Source organism: Bidens hawaiensis, unplaced genomic scaffold (assembly GCF_021521415.1).
Source record: "Bidens hawaiensis isolate Kalapana, Puna unplaced genomic scaffold, B.hawaiensis_p1.1 tig00052933_1, whole genome shotgun sequence".
In the NCBI taxonomy this organism is placed as follows: domain Eukaryota; kingdom Viridiplantae; phylum Streptophyta; class Magnoliopsida; order Asterales; family Asteraceae; genus Bidens; species Bidens hawaiensis.
Window position 1 is genome coordinate 57,201 of NW_027499506.1, and position 11,440 is coordinate 68,640.

Sequence of the window (11,440 nt, forward strand, 5' to 3'; positions counted from 1 at the left end):
ATACCCAGTTAACACCCTAGCCCAGATGGCTAGGGTGGTGGTGTTAAAACTCTGGATTGCTGGGGCGCGGGTTCGAACCCTCCCCTCGTTATTTTCTTTTTTTTGAACAAATTTATTAATAATAGACTATTAATTAATATATTAATATTATAAAACTCATAATTAATTCATATTTTGTTAAAACTGACATATTAACCAATCCTTTTTCCGAACCTTGTTTAAAACCACACACACACATATATATGGATATATTTATGATTATTAAAATTGATTAAGGTTGTAATATTTAAAAAGGTTTTTGATTTAAATAAATATATATACACATATATATAAAATCTATCACGATAGTTCGCGTATTTAAAAGTATAGTTTAAGCATTTATAAAAGATCATAGTTTATATAAATATTACTATTTATTATCTATTATCTATTATTTATGTTGGTGCATAATGTCAGAAGTTCAGTATCTCGTGTTCTGTATGTGTCTGTAATCGTATTAGATTGTCTGTTTTGGTTTTGAATATGGTTTTACACAAGTTCGCCTGTGATGTAGGCGAACTTGGAGATAAGCGAAGTTATGACAACTTCGCCTAGTATGTTAGGCGAAGTTGTCGAGGTTATATAAACCTCACTTCGGCTTATCTCATATAGAATCTGAAGACGAATGTGTTGGTGATTATTCATATCACGTGTTGAAGTGTTGCAATACAATTGCGTTTATTAGTATTGTGACGTGTGTGTGTTTATTGGTTCAACGTATTATCAATCTTACGCTCGTATCGTATTATGTGGGGATTCCGCACCCTCGTGTTACGAGATACTCCTGTGTAGATCCGGCTGGGAACCTACAATTGGTATCAGAGCCTTAGGCTCTTATGCTATGGTTCGAGATCTGCGTTTTGGTGTTTCTGGCCCGTTTCTGATGTGTTTTTGGCCGAACAGCCGCTGTCGGCGAAGTTATTGGGTTCAGGCGAAGTTGTCGCTAAAATTTTAGGGTTTTGGCGAAGTTAGTAGGTGGCGAAGTTAAAGCCAGGCGAAGTTATAGCCAGGCGAAGTTAATGAGGGGCGAAGTTGACTTTTTGGCGAAGTTAAAAAAAAAATAATTTTTTTTTGGAGTTTTCGTTCGAATGGCCAGGTGTACACGATTATTGTGAGACCGAAGACGTTGTTCCGGCAACGAGTGAAACTTGGTATCAGGTGGTGCAATTCTCGGCAGATCAAATCAGAGTCGCCTTGCAGTTCGGGGCTAAAACTACAGATGATCCAACAGATTTTCCAGCTCCATTCAGAGATGGTGCATTTCTACGTATAGGCTATTCAGGTCCGCTGGGTGACACTCAAAGGAGAAAGGGATTTCTATTAGATCAGTGGCGTTTTCTGATGCACGTGATGATAGTGTGCATGTCTGGTCGTAAAGCTGGTACAGACGGTATGGAGGCACCGATGCAATCTGCAATGACAGCCCTGACTTACAACAAGCCATACAGCTTTAGTCAGATGGTGTTTTATGAAATTGATCATCAGAGACGCGCAGTCGCCAGGGAAAGATTTTTAATGTACCCGAGATTTTTACAGATTTTGAATCATGTAGCCCCTACGCTGCCTCAACGACGTCCTATCCGTTATGTTGAGAGTGTAAGTAAGAGAATCTTTGCGCAATGTAGGTCGTCAAGTGCTCGTAGCAAACCAGAGCTTCGTCCGCGGCACACTGCATTGTTTGGTTATTTGGTGAACTCTGCTTATATTGCTCCTCTAGGAGATGAATTTCGTGACCCGGCACCGCAACAGGCTGATGTTCCTCAACCACCTGTACAGCAAGCACTGCCTGCTGATCCTGTTGCAGCTCCGGAAGAACAGGTCGAATTTGAAGCAGCCTTTGGTGGCCAAGGGTTCTTTGACATGGAACAAATTGATCCAGCTGCTGAGGTTCGAGCCCCAGTAGCTGAGGCATCTGGTGTGAATGTTTCGATGGTAGCTACGTCTGTAGCAGATTCTGAGAGAACCGTCCACTGATGATATCGCTGAAGCACAACAGATTCTGGTCAGACAAGAAAAAATACATGGCAAGAGAAAGAAAGCCTCAGATGACAGTGAATCTGACTACGAGGAGGAGTTAGACAAGTTGATACGAAGATCGAAGAAGGTCAGAGCTGGTGAAAGTTAAGGAGTGGGTGAAAGCTCAAGGGTGGTTCGTTTCTCTCCACCCTCGTTATCTGGTATGACTATGGTTCCTGCTTCGATGACTGTGACAGTACCGATCACCTCAAGTGTTCCCGTGGTGACAACATTATCATCATTTGGTATTCCACCAACCACGTTTCAGTTTTATGCTCCGGAGATAGTTTCCTTGCCACCTCCTACTGTTACTCCATCGGAGGTTGTTGCAAGATTTGTTGAGTCAAGGTTGGTAGCTACTGCGGGGTTACCGGTCATAATACCACCCGCGGTTACTGTTCAGCCTGCTTCTGATACTCCAGCCAGTTTGGGAATACCTCCACCTTATGCTCAAGACGTTTCTCACATGCGTTTTGATTTTGATGCTACCTTGTCTGATTCTGAAAGGATAGCTTCTCTTGAACGGGTAGTTGCTGAACAGTCAAGAATCAATCTAATCCAGACTCAAGCTATCCAGCGACTTGTAGCAGAAAATCAGATCCAATCGTCCCTCCTTGTTGAGCACGGTAAACTATTTGATGCTCTAAAACAGTTCTTAGCATCTCAGGGGGAGACGAGCTGCAAGGGTGACGAGTTGAGAACCAAGAAGAGTCAAGATAGAGACGATGATCCCAATGCATCGAAAGGTGCAGGTGGTGAGTTGCCAAGAACCGAACAAACTCTTGGGACTTCCACATCTCAGGGGGAGTCAACTGGTACGGCAGGTGGATCAGGTGGTGAAAATGTCGTGGTTGTTGATGATGAGGACATGTTGGGTGATGATGATGATTTAACCGATGATGTGTTAACTAGTGATGAGATTGAAAAGATAGGTGAACAGATTGTGATTGATAGTGAGATAGAAGAAGGTGAGATTGTGGATGAGAGTGTAGAACATGATATTCCAGATGTTGACAAGGTGAATGTGAGTCAAGATATGGATGTGTCTGATGAGTCCGAGTGAAGAACAGCCGAGATGGAAAGACGGCTATGCTCAGTGGTTTGTTAAGACAAAGAAGCCAGCAGTTCAAACAATGTTCAAAAAGAGTTACAATATCAAAGGGTATGCTGAGTCGAAGAAAGGTATTATTTGCTGGCTGTATGATGAGCAGTTAAAGTTATTTGTGATTAAACGCTTTGATGGGATTCAGTATTTTAAGAGGACGTTGAGATCTCTCAATACCTTGCCTGAGTGTGAGGTGAGGGATTTGGCTAAATTGGGATTGATTAATAGGAGTGATGACAATATGGCCAGAATAATTGGGAAGATTGTGTGGAAAGAAAGTGTGAAAGAGAAGAAGTTTGAGTTGTTAAAGCCTCAGAAAGGGAAGCTAGTTGAAGATAAGGAAAGAGGAATGTGATCTGATGGCAAACCTTGGATGGTGATGAAATATAAGCCGATTCGGTGTTTGAAAGAAGTGCCGATGAAAACAATGCCCAAGGATGTTTTAAAGAGTCTCAAGTGGTGGTACGTTTATAGCCAAACAGCTGAAGCGGTTATGGAAGATGAAGACGAACATGAAATTCTGAGAGTGTATGATCCCATGCACTTGGTAAATTTGTCTCAAGCTGATTTGCAGGTACTAAATGATAAGAAGATATTCTACATTCCTGCATGGAAAGATGAAGCCAAGAAGTACCAGAGGGTGGTCTCTGTCTGTGTAAGACAGGGGGTTCATGCTTGAAGACGCGTGACACAAGATTTTTGGGTTTACTAGACACGAGAATGAAGATAGAGATATGAAGCTACTGCCAAGGGGGAGTCTGTTGGTGCATAATGTCAGTAGTTCAATATCTCGTGTTTTGTATGTGTCTGTAATCGTGTTAGATTGTCTGTTTTGGTTTTGAATATGGTTTTACACAAGTTCGCCTGTTATGTAGGCGAACTTGGAGATAAGCGAAGTTATGATAACTTCGCCTAGTATGTTAGGCGAAGTTGTCGAGGTTATATAAACCTCACTTCAGCTTATCTCATATAGAATCTGAAGACGAATGTGTTGGTGATTATTCATATCACGTGTTGAAGTGTGTCAATACAATTGTGTTTATTAGTATTGTGACGTGTGTGTGTTTATCGGTTCAACGTATTGTCAATCTTACGCTCGTATCGTATTACGTGGGGATTCCGCACCCTCGTGTTACGAGATACTCCTGTGTAGATCCGGCTGGGAACCTACAATTTATAATATTTATTTAAAAAGAAATCTTTATTAGCAACAAAAATATATATAACTATATTAAATGTATTTTATTAATCTAAAAGAAAACAAATCTCTTTAAATAATCTATCCAATTACATAAATACTTATTTAAGTATATTATGTACTTTTGTAAAAATAAATCATATTATTACAATAAAACTTTGATAATAAAGTAATAATAAATCTTTGTAATATTTAACTTTCGATCATCTAATCCCGAACCTCTATATAGTTTTAGATTCGTTATTGAATTTATATTCTGCAATTATTCTTTATTAGGATATATCATCGATATTTCCGGAAGAGTTTGATCTATCCTTTATAGCTTAACGAATGTCGGTCCCCTTTATTTCTGCTGGATCTTAATCAATCATGTCATAACTCACACAGATTAACGTGTTGACAAGAGAGTTAATGACGGGTTGCTATATTTAGAAAGACATCCGTTTGTTAAAGGCGGAATCAATAACAAACATACGGTTGCAATGAATAATCAAAGGTAGAAAGCACACACATGATTCACTCAAAAGATTTCCATTTATATAATATTAATCATACAAAAGGATAATCGATTTAGAGTTTTCTAGGAATCCTAAGACAGCCGTCACTTTCAAGAAATATTCTTTCTTATCCGGAAAGTGTAAAGGCTCTGTGTGTCTCTCTCTCCCTCTTTTTTTTGGCGGCGTGTCCTAAACATTCTATTTATAGGCCTGCCAACCTAAGACAGCTGTCATTCCTTCTAGAAACCCTAAATACAATCATACATATTCAAATTACATATTCAAAAATAAATTAAGTGTAAAACAAGTCTTCCGGGTAGGCTTTGCACCAATCTTGTCTTTCCGAGTATGCTCGGCCATCCTTCATAACTTGGTAACATAGAAGTGTGCTCGAGATTAATTTCCGGGTAGACTTTACTTAATGAGTATTTTACCAAGTAAAATACTCACCGAGTAGACTTCAGTCTTCTTGATTTTGCCAGACTTTGCCCGACAACTCCTTACGAGCAACCATGTTCTTCAATGATCCATTTCATCTCTTTGCTATAAAATAACTTATTAGCAAAGTGTACTCGGGAGTACTGTTCCTTGCTTGAGCTGAACCTTGCCCGATATTACTTAGAGATATCCCTTTAGATCATCAAGCATAATTGGACCATACTTATTAATGAATACCTTGCTCGGTCTTCCAATTTCTTGGCTTCTTGGACTTGGTTAACCAAACCTTACTCGGAAGAGTAAAATACTTGGTTCTGAAGAACAGACTTGCTTTACAAAGTGAACCTTGCTCGGATTTACATAAACTAGTGTACCTTACTCGACAATGCACTAATTTGCAAACCCTGCTTGGATATCCACTTAAGAAGACTACTTGAAGTAAAACCTTGCCCGGTAGGCAAAATATCGTACCCGGCTAAGTAAAAGCTTGCTTGGATGTCTAAGGTGTGCTCGGGTTCATTACTTAGCGAATTTAGAGGAGGTTGAGAAGATTCCAATCTTCCATGTACTTCATTTAGGTCAAATCTTTGACTCAACAATCTCCCCTTAGGTCAATTTCTTGACCCAACAATCTCCCCCCTAGATTGGAACACCTCAGCTGACCCAAAACATATCTATGGTTACTTACACTCAGCAAAAATACACATCAAATCAAGCATCAAAATTACATAATCAGATAACATAAACAAAATTACATAATCAGAGAGTTGTCCGAAGACATTTCAAAACAAAGCCTAAGATAAAAATTCTTCAATTTAGCCAAAGGTGCTTGTTTAGGCATGGAAAGTCCAACTTTTCTTGCTCTCTCAAGAATCTTAGCAACTCTGATTGCTTAGCACTTGTAGGCCTTTGCCTTTCCTTACAATCATCGAGATACCGTGCTTCAATCACAGTCAATTTCCATAGATTGAATTTTCTGAAGTCATTTTTTGAGAAGATCTTCACAATCTCTCCATTTTCCATCATAACATTAAGATGTTCAGTCCTGGAGTCATAGAATATTCCACTTGGCATAACATTGTGGTTGACTGAAGGGTTTTTGGCTTTTACTGCAACCTTGACAAAGGGTTTATCCATCTTTAAGTGTATCTGCTTTGGTTTTTCCTGAGTAGTCACAGACGTCTTCCTTTTCTTTATATTGTTCTGTTTTGAGAGTAAGGATGTTGTCTGTTTGCAGAATTCCTCTACTTTGGATTTCCCCTTCATTGTCATCCTTGATAGATCAACCATCTTTTTGGATTTTCCTTTGTTCTTACCAACTAGAGACTGGGTAGCTCCCTTCTTCATGTTTAACTGCTGTCCTTTCATTTTCTTGAAGTAGCTCAAAATCTTTTTTCTTTTCATTACTTTTACATAATCAAAAGGAATTCCATTTTTAACCAAAAATTTTGGTTTACCACCATATTTGCTCAAGAATTTTTGAATTTCCACTTCTTGTTCCAAATCATCTTTCAATTTCAAACCTTTTAGTTCATTGTCTTGAGTATTCTTTTCTTTACTTAAAGCCTTTGAAATCTTGTCAATGACAGTGTCTAGTTTCTCCTTTATCTCTTTCTCTGGTTCTTCTTGCTTAATTAGTTTGAGCAGAGAGACTACCACACCATTTGGAATTTCTTGATCATTCAAGCATTTTTCAATCAGTTCTTGAGGCACATCCTTCTGATTGACATTATTCACTTCATCTTTTAGCCTTTTCTCATCTTCAAACATTTTCAACAAACTCTCTTGTTCTTCAAGATCTTTGTCAGTTATCCTTTAAATTAGTAGTTCTCTGTCATAAATTTCTGTCATTCTTTGCATATAAACTCTTTCTGCTTCTAATTCATATTCATTCATATTTGAGACCATTCTGTTTTCTTGAAAATTGATAGTCTGAGTTTCATCCTCTTCTTGAGCAATTTCTTTTCCTTTTAGTTTCTTCCTTTTCTATAGTTCTTTCATCTCATCTTCAGGAATGTTATCAAAATCATCATCTGAGCTGTTCTTTTCATATACTGAGAGAAGCTGCAGTGAATTCTCCCCCTATTTTGGGGCAGCTGAGATCTTCTCAACCTCAGACATTAGGGTCTGAACTCTCTGTAACGCCTTCTTCAGTTCTTCAGAGAGATAATGTTTGTCAGAATTTTTATGATGCTCTGATACCACTTGTCGGTCCCCTTTATTTCTGCTGGATCTTAATCAATCATGTCATAACTCACACAGATTAACGTGTTGACAAGAGAGTTAATGACGGGTTGCTATATTTAGAAAGATATCCGTTTGTTAAAGGCGGAATCAATAACAAACATACGGTTGCAATAAATAATCAAAGGTAGAAAGCACACACATGATTCACTCAAAAGATTTCCATTTATATAATATTAATCATACAAAAGGATAATCGATTTAGAGTTTTCTAAGAATCCTAAGACAGTCGTCACTTTCAAGAAATATTCTTTCTTATCCGGAAAGTGTAAAGGCTCTGTAATGTCTAGGGTGTAAAAGTGTATAACTTTGATAGTTAATTATATATATTAAAAAATTTAGTGAAAATCTACCTATACTAATAAAAGAAAATAATTCTGACACATGTCATTCTGAGGTTGATTCTCAATATCAAATTCCCTCCAAAATTACTTTCTATTGATGGAAAAGAAAAAAAAAATCTTGATTTTAAATATAGTATTAATCCATTGATTAAATTATTAATGCAATAAATTATATAATAAACATACTTAATATAAAATATATTAATATAACAATTATGTGTCATAAATATATTTTTTTAAAGATTAAAATGCATATATAAAAGAGTTTATTTTTAAAAAGTACATTAACATTTTATTTTTTGAGACATATTCATATTGAAGAAAGCTATAATAAACTTTTTTTTTATTTTTAAACAAACATTTAGTCTTAAAAATCATAGACAAATCTTTCATTTTTTATATTCATTATAAAACTATTGTGATAGTTGAACAACAGTGTGTTTATAAGGATAACATGAAAACTGTTTAAAAAGGAAAATCTGGTTTCCTTTTTGTCTATGGTCGGGTATGAAACGTATAACATTTTTGTGAAAGACTTTTGCTACATATTTCACATCGAAAGGCCTCATTATTTTAAATGTTGCTTCCAGTGACATTGCTTCATTATTGTATACCGATAGTAGAATAACTCATTCTTGATGATATAAAACGACTATATTTGTAATACATTTTTTTACATAATATAAAGAGACTTAATTATATTTTTTTTATTTTTATTAAATTATTTATTGTAATTTATTCATTAATTTATCCCGTGTAATACACGGGTTTCTAAAGCTAGTTAATAATAAAATAATTACTCGATAACCGAGACATTTTGATAAAATTTCCCGAACATAAAAACGGGCCGGGTAACGGATATAAAATATTAAATAGAAAAAAATGTAAGTTGTTACACTAATGTCTGCTGTACGAATTGATGATGAGCACTTATTGCAGCATGACCCAAAAAAAAGTCACTATGGTCGTGTTATGCTTAAAGCGACTGTGTTTTGGGCACCCATCCAACCCTTGAAGATTAAAGAGATTTAGCTCTTGGAGGAAGTCATTAGCATCAAAGGTAAGTCATCCAAACTGGTTAGATTGTTTCAATTTGATTATGTTTGTATCTAATACTTTGATGATTAACATTATGTTTATTACTGGCTAAACTTTCATAGCATCATCTTAGTTTATAATGAATCTTAATTAAAGTTTAATAATGTTAGTTAAACATGTGATCGGTTTTAATAAGTAACGGTTATGTTGCAATTATCACTTGATGAGGAATGTTGAAATACTTTTAAAAGATACCCCAAGTGTCAATCTTGATGATAAGCCGAGAAATTGCTAGTCTTGTGAGGCATTGGCGAACCTTAATATAGACACCAAGTTCTAAGCTTGACGATAAGCCGAGGAACTACCATTCTTGTAAGGGCTTGGTTATTAAATTAAGAATCTTTAAATGAGCTGCCAAGTTCCAAGCTTGATGATAAGCCTAGGAATCGTCATTCTTGTAAAGTTTTGGTTAAGGAAAAACGTGAATTCTAATATTGACATGGACCACGTGGAATATTAGTAGTGATTGACCAATTTAAAAGGGAAGTGTCAACAACGTTTGTGAAAATGGATTGTTGATATTCACCCACTTAAAACATTTAATTACTCGTTAAGTGAGTGTGCAACATAACCTATTTTAACAACTCTTGGATGGTTATTTTATGAGTTCTATAATTGCTCAAGAATTGTGTGGTTTAATACTTGGTAATTCAAGGTTAGTCCTTTACAACTTAACTAATCTTAATTGATATTTTAGGTACAATAGAAGGTTATTTTTACTAAAGTGTAAAGGAAAATTCATTTAGTAATTTAAGAGATTGTCTCATATTTAAAGTGAGTTATCTTATAAATATTTATCATAAAACACTTGCTTACATAAAATGATGTTTTTGTGGAGATTATGAAGTTATGCATATCTCTTTCTTTAATTATTATAGAATACTTGTCGGGTCCCCGATTTCAGCTGGATCTTACTTAATCATGTCATAACTCACACAAATAGATGTGTCGACAAGGGAGTTAATGACGGGTTGCTATATTTAGAAAGATGACCGTTTGTTAAAGGCGGAATCAATAACAAACATACGGTTGATTAATCAGTATTCAAAGGTAACCAACACGAACAAGATTCACTCAAAAGATTTCCATTTATATAATATCAATCATACAAACGATAATCTATTTAGGGTTTCTTGAAAGAGGGTTTTTTCCGTACGAATCCTAGGACAGCCGTCACACAAAAATATTCTATTTCAATTAATGTGTCGCTCTTTGTCTTTGGCGGCGTTCCCTAAAATATTCTATTTATAGGCCTGCCACCCTAGGACAGCTGTCATTCCTTCTAGAAACCCCAAACATTAATACATATTCAAATTACATAATCACAAAATATTCTAAGTGTAAAACAAGTCTTCCGGGTAGGCTTTGCATCAATCTTCATTTTCCGAGTAGGCTATGTACTCTGCCATCCTTCACAACTTGGTAACATAAAAGTGTGCCCGGGATCAGTTTCCGGGTAGACTTTACTTGAAGAGTATTTTACCAAGTAAAATACTCACCGGGTAGACTTCAGTCTTCTTGACTTTGCCAGACTTTGCCCGACAAACCCTTACGAGCAACCTTGTTCTTCAATGGTCCATTCAACTCTTTGCTATAAAATATCTTATTATCAAAGTGTACTCGGCAGTACTGCTCCTTGCTTGAGTTGAATCTTGCCCGATAATACTTAAAGATATTCCATTAAATCATAAGGCTTACTCGGACCACTATTATTAATGAATACCTTGCCCGGTCTTCCAATCACTTGGCTTCATGGACTTGGTTAGCCAAAAGCTTACTCGGGAGTGAACTTACTTGGCTATGAAGAACATACTTGCTTGATAAAGTGAACCTTGCCCGGATTTTCGTAAACTAGTGAACCTTTCCCGGCAATGCACTAATTTGCAAACCCTGCTCGGATATCCACTAAAGAAGACTTCTTGAAGATAACCTTGCCCGATAGACAAAATATCGTACCTGGCTAAGTAAAAGCTTGCTCGGAGGTCTAAGGTGTGCCAGGATCCATACTTAGCGAATTCTGAGGAGGTTGAGAAGATTCCAATCTTCCATATACTTCATTTTGGTCAAATCTTTGACTCAACAATCTCCCCCTAGATCGGAACACCTCAGCTGACTCAAAACATTTTAAGGTTACTTACACTTAGTCAAAAATACACATCAAATTTAAAGTCAAATTACATATTCAAATAACATAAACAAATTACATAATCAAAAGCTGTCCGAAGACATTACATCACAAAGCCTATTCTATTAATCTTGTCTCTTTCTTGCATTATGGGTGGCTTGTCTTCGGTTGACTATTTCTGATGCAGCTTTCATTTTGAAGATATTAAGGAGTCGGTAGTGAGTATGACTTTCTGGTATAACCAAATCCCTTATATCCATCAGATCCTCATCATGCAGGTAGATCAAGTCTTCATCTTTCTTGATAATCCCCAATATTTTTCTATCAGAGTTTCTC